At 39.9% G+C, this 8,402-nt stretch overlaps 1 pseudogene; it reads left to right on the top strand.

Moving 5' to 3' along the window:
* The first annotated feature begins 250 nt into the window (after positions 1–250).
* LOC132530694 (gap junction gamma-1 protein-like) lies at positions 251–1,419 on the top strand (annotated as a pseudogene).
* Positions 1,420–8,402: the final 6,983 nt, after the last annotated feature.

Below are 8,402 nucleotides of genomic sequence, written 5' to 3' on the forward strand. Positions count from 1 at the left end.
TCTAGTAGCGATCAGTTTTTCATGTGAAAAACTTGCAGGAGTCAGCAGCAGGAGCGGCTTCGGCCTTGGCGGGAGACCAAGGTGAAGGCAACGGCGACGCGGGGCACGTGAGGCAGCGGCCGGTGGAGGAGGCGGCCCCGGGGGACCCCGCCTACCAAAGGAATTTGGAAAACTTGTAAGCAAAACATTTCTCTAAGAAAATTTTGGGTTTCAGAAATTCTGGATACCAGGGCAAACCAATTCAGTCAGCATGAGTAGGAGCTTCGTCACTTGCCTGCTGGAGGAGATCCACAACCACTCCACGTTTGCGAGGAAGATCTGGCTCACGGTATTGATCTTCTTCCGGATTGTCCTTACAGTCGTAAGAAGGAGAACCCATCTATTACGACGAGCAAAGCAAACTTGTGTGCAACACAGAGCAGCCAGGCTGCGAGAACGTCTGCGATGATGCCTTAGCACCCCTCTCCCACATGCACTTCTGTGTGTTCCAGATCATCCCGGTGGCGACCCCCTCTGTCATGTACCCGGGCTATGTCATTCATAAGGTTGCCAAAATGGAGCACGGCGAAGCAGACAAGAAGGCCCATCGGAGCAAACCTTATGCAATGCATTGGAAACAGCACCAGGCTCTGGAAGAAACGGAAGAGGACCATGAAAAGGATCCCACGATGTATCCAGAAATGGAATTAGAAAGTGAAAAAGAAAATAAAGATCAGAACCAATCTAAACCTAAGCATGATGGGCAATGGCGGATTCGGGAGGATGGGCTCATGAAAATCTACCTGCTGCAGCTGCTGGCAAGGACCATGTTTGAGGTGGGTTTTCTGATCGGGCAGTACTTTCTGTATGGCTTCCAAGTCCACCCATTTTATGTGTGCAGCAGGCTTCCTTGCCCTCATAAGATAGACTGCTTTATTTCTAGACCCACTGAAAAGACCATCTTTCTTCTGTATGTATGGTGTTACAGGCCTTTGCCTGTTGCTTAACATTTGGAAGATGCTTCATTTAGGATGTGGGACAATTCGAGACTCACTAAACAATAAAAGGAGGGAACTGGAAGATCCAGCTGCTTATAATTATCCTTTCACTTGGAATACACCATCTGCTCCCCCTGACTATAACATTGCCATCAAACCAGATCAAATCCAGTACACCGAACTGTCCAGCAACACTAAGATTGCCCACAAGCAAAATAAGGCCAACATCACCCAGGAACAACAGTACGGCAGCCATGAAGACAACTTCCCAGCTGACCTGGAGACTCTGCAGAGGTAAATCAAAATGGCTCAGGAACGCCTGGATCTGGCAATCCAGGCCTACAATCACCAAAATAACCCCCATGGTCCCCGGGAAAAAAAAGCTGGGTCCAACAAAAGCAGTTCTAGTAGCAAATCAGGGAATGGGAAGACCTCTGTCTGAATTTAATCTTGGCTGGGCTTAAAACTTGTGCTTTTCATAGTTCATGGTAAGCAGCGGCTCACTGAATAATGACTTCCACTGAGTAAACATTTGGCTGTGGTTATTTTCAGGGACACTGTTAGCTCATGATCCAAGCTCAGGGGACTCTGAAGGTGGGGCTGGGACAGGGGGAAGAGAAAGGGGAACACAGTGTTCCTGGACACATGTTCCAGCAATACACTTGCAGAATTTTACATTTGTGTCTTCCAGATCTGGAAAAGAACAGATATATTTAAATCATTCTCATTGAACAGTTTTTGTATGTACAGTATTATGGTACTTTTTTTTTTTTTTTAGTATGAGAACTTTTTTTTATATTATTACATTGGACCACTGTACTTATACTTTTATATTAAAGGGGAAAAAAATTCTTAAGATAAAAAAAAAACCTCGCTTTTCTGTGGCCCTAAAGCTTTGTAACTATGGCCAATGGATAAAAGTTGCAGGGGCAATATTTATATATCAATATAAGGAAGGACATGCTTTTTAAAATTGAATAGATTTGACATACAACATTGTACAAATTTAAGGTATATGATATGCTAATTTGATACATTTATGTATTGTAATATGATTGCCATTGTAGCAACATTTAGCACCTCTATCATGTTACATAATTATTCCTTCTTTTTAGTGGATGGGATAGTTAAGTTTTAGTCTCTTAGCAAGTTTGATGATTATAGTACACCATTGTTGTCTCTATTCATTATACTGTGCTTTAGATCTCTACAGCTTATTTTCTAGTTTGTTTTCTTGAGAAACATCAGTCTTATCCCCCTGTCCCCCACCCCCTGGTATCCAACATATTACTGTTTGTTTTTTATGAGTTTGACTTTTTTAGATTCCACACTTAAGTGATATCATAGAGTACTTGCCTTTCTCTATCTGACTTAATCTCACTTAGCATAATGTGCTCAAAGTTCGTCTGTCACAAATGGCAGCAGGATACCCTCTTTCCTCATGTCTAAATAATATTCCATTGTGTGTGTGTTTATAACACACACACACATACACACACACACACACATACATACACACACATACATAAATACACACACACACATATATATATCACAACTTTTTCTTAACAAAATACCAAACTTCAGCATCAGAATTGCTGAATTTCATCTCATGACGAGTTCCTAGCTTCATGAGAAGAGGAAATTTCCAGAATGGTTGCAGGATCTTCCTAATTTGTTTACTGTTAAGACTCTATGAGTAAAATTCATAAGACTTTGTTCCGGCCTTTCTTCAAGTACTGGATTTAACTTTACAGGACATGGTGGTGATTTCAAACTGCATAATAAAAATTTAGGTCTTCATTATATAAAGTTGTCATAAACATTTAATGGCCCCCAGAAATACTTAGGAAAATAATTTGGCCTGCTCTTGGGTAGAAATCATGCTCTGAAATACAGCCGGGTGGCTAAGTATTTACAAAGTTTTCTCCTCGACTTCCAAGTACTCCCTCCAGAAATCCTCTGTGTTTAACAGCATCATTTCATTGAAACTGATCCAGGGTGGTGACCTTCAAAATGAGGATCATTTATCCCCCATGCGCTGCACTGTTCTTATGCTCTTCCCTCTTCACAGTCACTGTTGATTTCACCTACCTTAGTAACATAGAAAATTGATAAGACATAAAGAAAACACCCTGGCATTTGTCACCATATTTAAATTACCCTAGGATCCTATATGTCTGCCAAGGTGGAAGCAACCGATAGAGTAATGGTAGGGTTCAAAAACCACCCCAAGGGGAGCCAGGCAGCAGAGGACCCCAGATGCCTTCCCTTCCTTCTGTTGCCTCAGCAGCAGTGCCAGGCAAATCTCAAGGCCTGTTGTGAAAACACATTTCCCTGCATCCTATAACCATGACAAGTACAACAGGATGCTCATTTATGTAAAATGACAGTTCCGACAGAAGTTATACGTTTCTCACTATTGATATAGGCAATGGAGTGGATGAGAAACAAACAAGAATCTTAGCCTCGGTCAACTTGTTGAATTCTTCCGTAAATATATTCTGAGTTCTGATTATGCGTTGAGCACAGCTCTGGGCTCTATGAGAGAGGCGAAATAGAAATCAGACATGATCCCCTATACTTTAAATGAATCTAAATAAGGGGCCAAAATCAAAGTCAGTGTTCGGGAAGAATGCTAAGCATTACCGCAATTCAGTAAAGAAGAAACATTAATTTAGTTTTTATCTGCAGAATCAGTTGGCATGATAGGTATGTAATTTACCCGCTCTTTTTTTACTCCCATGAATGATCTTGCATTTGATTCAACAAGCTTTTGTAAGATGCCTATGATATTTCATCTACAAGATATTTGTCAGGAATGTGTATATATTATGGGTACTTTGATTTTCAAATATGCATTGATTCAAAATTGTTTATTTTATATATAATTTAAATGATGTATGTGTACCAGCATTGCCAACGTAAGGATAAAGTCTTTTATCAAGGCAACACTCCATCTGTGAAGGTGTTTTTGGACGTTATATCTTCTCCTTTTTCTACTTTTACTATTGTAGAAAGAGTCAGAGCGTTTAAGCCATAAAGACATGAATTCAAATCCCAACTTTACTACCTGCTAATTGTATATTCTTGGGCAAATTTTTTTATCCTCTTTGCGTATTAATATAAAGTAACATAAATAAAATGCTTGGCATATGTGGGTCAATGATTTTTGTAGCTGGATGATGTACATGGGCTTCATTGTACCATTGTTTATGTTTGAAATTTTCTTAGTAAAATACCTTCTCTGGTTCTCACTATGGGCACCCTCGTTCTCTGGGTTATTTGGATTTGAAGACATGAAGTCAATGTGGGTACTGTCCACAGCTAACCCTTGTTAATTCTTCCCCTAAAATGTCCCTGACATCCTCTCCTTTTTTCCATGACTTCCAACAGTTCCAAAGGATTCCTTACTATCCTACTCCAATAAGTTCTTTACCACCAGCTTCATCTTACAGTATTAAGGTCACTATGTTGGTTACATGCTTTTCTACTGCCCCAAGGATTAAATTCCAGTCCTAATTTGGCTCCTATTTACCCTCAAACCTCCCATTACTCATCTTTAGGAGTACTCAGGCACACTATACTTGCCCATCCCTGCTTTGTTACATTGTCCAGGAAAGCTTTTGTTCGCCCGTGTTTTCTACCCCTCTCCAAATCCTACCATTCCCAATCCAGTGCCACCCCACCCCCTGAGCCTTCTTTATAATTCCAAGCCTCATTGATTTCCCCTCTTTTGACTCTCCACAGAATTGTCTCTCAATACCATCATTTGGATACTTGATCCCATTATTGTTTTATCTTCTAAGTGGATATGGTAGCAAGCGTCCAAGATAACTCCCAACATCTACACCCTTGTGTGTTCAACTTCCATATTGGAACAGGGTTGGCCTTTGTGACCCACAGAGTATGGCAGACATGACAGTGTGGGAGTCCCAGACTAGGTCATAAGAGGTATCGCAACTTAGCCTTACTCTCTTGAATCACTCACTTGGGAGACATGTCATAAGGACACTCATGCAGCCCTGTGGAGAGTCCACATGGATGGGAACCAATTTACCAGCATCAACTTGCCAGCCATGTGAGTGAGCTACCTGAGAAATGGATCCTTTCTCCAGAATCTAGTCAAGACCAACAGCCACATGAGAGGACTGGGGCAAAACTATCTATCTAAGCCACTTCCAGACTCCTGACTTACAGGAACTGGGAAAGATAATACATGATTATTATTTTTTAAGCCACTAAGCTCTGAGGTGGTGATTTAAATAATAAGTAGAAAAATAATAGTCTATAACTCACCTCCCAACTGCACTGTAAGCTCCTTCAGCATAGCATATTTGTTTAAATTTTTAAAATCCAGGCAATTATTCAGATACCATTCAACACTGTAGCAAAATTAGATACTGCATATGGGATTAGAGAAAGGAACCATCATTTATTGAATGTTTACTAAGGGACTTCACATATGCATGAGTTTTATATGCATCAAAATGGCTACATACATAGATATAGAACAAGATGCTCCCTAAATACATAAAACATTGTACTTGAGCTGTAAAGTTATGAAGTCAGTTTTTCTCTCTTTTATCATCATTTCCCAGACATGGTTTTTTAAGGGGGATTATGTGAGTGAGAGCATCTAATAAGCTATAAAGTGTTCTATAGACATAAGGCATCGTGGCTTGCATCAATTTATTTTTCTATCAAGTTAAAGTGCCTTAATACTTCTACTCTGGTAAGTATTTTGCTTTGCTAAACTAGAATTAGACATGTCACTGTGATACAAACATCTCTGACTTTCTGAAAACCAGTGAAACGGCAAAAGAAAGAAGTGTCGTGGCTTTGGTACTGTACTGTCTCTTTGGTTGTTATGTGCCCAGCAGATGTCTGTTAACAATTGCAGTTGTCAAGGTCTCTGAAGGAAAGAGATGGCCCACTCACATGGGTAACTGAGGACAGTTTAAAAGGGTTAAGAGAAATGAGAGGAAAGGAGGGAACGGTTAATGGAATCCAGAGAAAGTAACTTCAGGAGAAGTCCCTCCAGCAGCTGTGGCCTTTGGTAGAGAATGTAGCCAACTGGTCTCAGCCTACCAGGGAGGGGCCAGAGGGGATCAATTCTTGGACTTCACCCTCCTTGTACACTTTCCTCTCCTGCCCATGCTCCACACTGGCTGAATGCAAACCAAGCCAGAGAGTAAGGCAGTTAGCTGGGATGATGCAGTTTGTACTGATCAGCTTCCTGGGGCACAGAGCAGGATAGAGAAGAGTAGAGAATTAATTGAGGATGGGCAGTGGGAAATTTCCAACACAAAAGGTAATGTTTTTTATATAATGGCAGAATAGCCCCTTTGATGTATGGTAGGCACAGAAACCAGAGATACATCCCAAGGGACAGCTAGACACTAGGGTTCATACCAGGCAGGGTCTCAGAGTCAAGATAAAAGGAGAAGTAAGGGATTATTCTCTCAAATAGCATGAGCGCGAGGAAGCAAGTGTCATTTTTGTTAATCATGAAAAAGTGCTTTAAGTTCCAAAAGGAATATTAAATACTTAACTATCTCAAAGGTCACTGCCATTTAAACTGGTTAGATACAACTCCTTAGCTACTTAGTTGTATAAATATCCGACCTACACAGAAGGTGTATTGAAAAATCACCTACAAGCTTCAGTCAAACTGACAGCATCCTCTATATATTCATTTATAGCTTCTTGACTCGATGACAACTTTTTAGAATAATTTTAATAGTGTTAGTCCATGTCTCACATGAATAAAGGTTCACGTTTTAGTAACAAACACAACTAAAACATCTTTCCTATTTAAACTATAAAATTTATGTAATGCTAGTGAAGGGAAATATTTTTAGACACATAACTTGGAAAAATCTGCTAAATGGCATTTTAGTTTAATTCATTTGGTACTTTTACAATTTTAAGTTGTGATAATCCTCCACAACTATAGGAAAGTTAGTAATTTTCTCATATTTTGCATAGGTGTGCAGAACTTACAGTAAATATGCATTTATGCTGTAGCCTTTTAAAACTTTTTTGATTTGCTCTCATTATGTCAGTGTGACAGGATAAGCCTATAAAATATTCCTTATTATGTGGCTGATTTTAGAGACTCTTCCAGGGTTATGTAGTCTCTGATAGGTTGCATGCTCAGTGATTGTAGTTTGCCTAAGACAGGTACTTTGGTTTAGTGTAAATGCCTGAGATTGCCCAAATTAGAGCATATGTTTTAAATGATTTTAGTGCATGTCAATTGTCTCAATGTACCTCGGCCAGATTTATGAATATAATTTCATTGGAAACAAATCTCAAATGTTCCTTATCATCTGTAGAGCAGTTTTCTATTTTCCGATCTGGGGAACTTTACTGTTTAAGACAATGGCTAGTGAAATATAACCCTGGGTTCAGCCACAGGTCATGGTGTCAGTATCTGCACACTTCGCATTGCCACCGGGCATGATTCTGATTTTCCCAACACTGTCCCAGCTCCTTCCTAGTTGAGCTTCCAGGCAAGTCTCCTTCCCTTCTTTTGGAAAATCATTGCTTCTTCTAGACCAGTGGTTTTCACACTTGAGTCTAGGAGGATCACCTGAAGGGCTTGTTAAAACACATCTGTACTCCAGTGTTTCAGATTCAGTAAGTCCGGAATGTGGCCCAAGAATGTGCATTTATGATAATTTCCCATGTGAGGTTAATGCTGTTGGTGAGGGGTTCTCACTTTGAGAACCATCAATCTCATTTATCCCTGGGAAGGTTTCTTCCCTAAACCAATACTGGCCAAAACATTTGTTACTCCTCCTATTCCTGAGACATTCTATATCCCTAGAAAATCCACTGTCTCTGACTCAACGCCATTACTTATGCTGCATTCACACCGCCTGCCCAGCTATTGCATTTTATCTGACATTTTCGTAGCTGCCATTAGAGGAAGGAATTCCAGTCCGGTAACAGGCAATTCTCGTTTATGTATATGCATTTGCTAGAGCATTTATCAGATATTATTCCTATTATCACTTTCACATGTCATGGTTGCCTCCTTAACAGTGGAAATTAAATGGCAATGATAGATGCAATTTCAGTAGCAGCACCCTTATTCTGAAGCACCACCATTAGAACCCTAGATCTAGCATTGTATTAAATCTTTTATATGAAAAGAAAAAAGTTATCTGAGGCTTCCTATGTATTAGCTTAGACCATTTAGGAACTTACATGTTCACCTTGCCATGGCCACCTTCTTGTTCTGGAAGAAGATAAAAAACAGTGTCTTTAGTTCATTTTCATACTAATCAAATTTTTAAAAAATCCTTTGGTTGTACAAAAAGCAGCAGCCTTTGGCAGCAACAGCCTTTGGCTTCTGGCTACAAATATTATTTCAACAGTAAAGAGGCCTGCATTAATAATCTGAAAAAGAAGAAA

This window comes from Lagenorhynchus albirostris, chromosome 12 (assembly GCF_949774975.1).
Source record: "Lagenorhynchus albirostris chromosome 12, mLagAlb1.1, whole genome shotgun sequence".
Classification (NCBI taxonomy): domain Eukaryota; kingdom Metazoa; phylum Chordata; class Mammalia; order Artiodactyla; family Delphinidae; genus Lagenorhynchus; species Lagenorhynchus albirostris.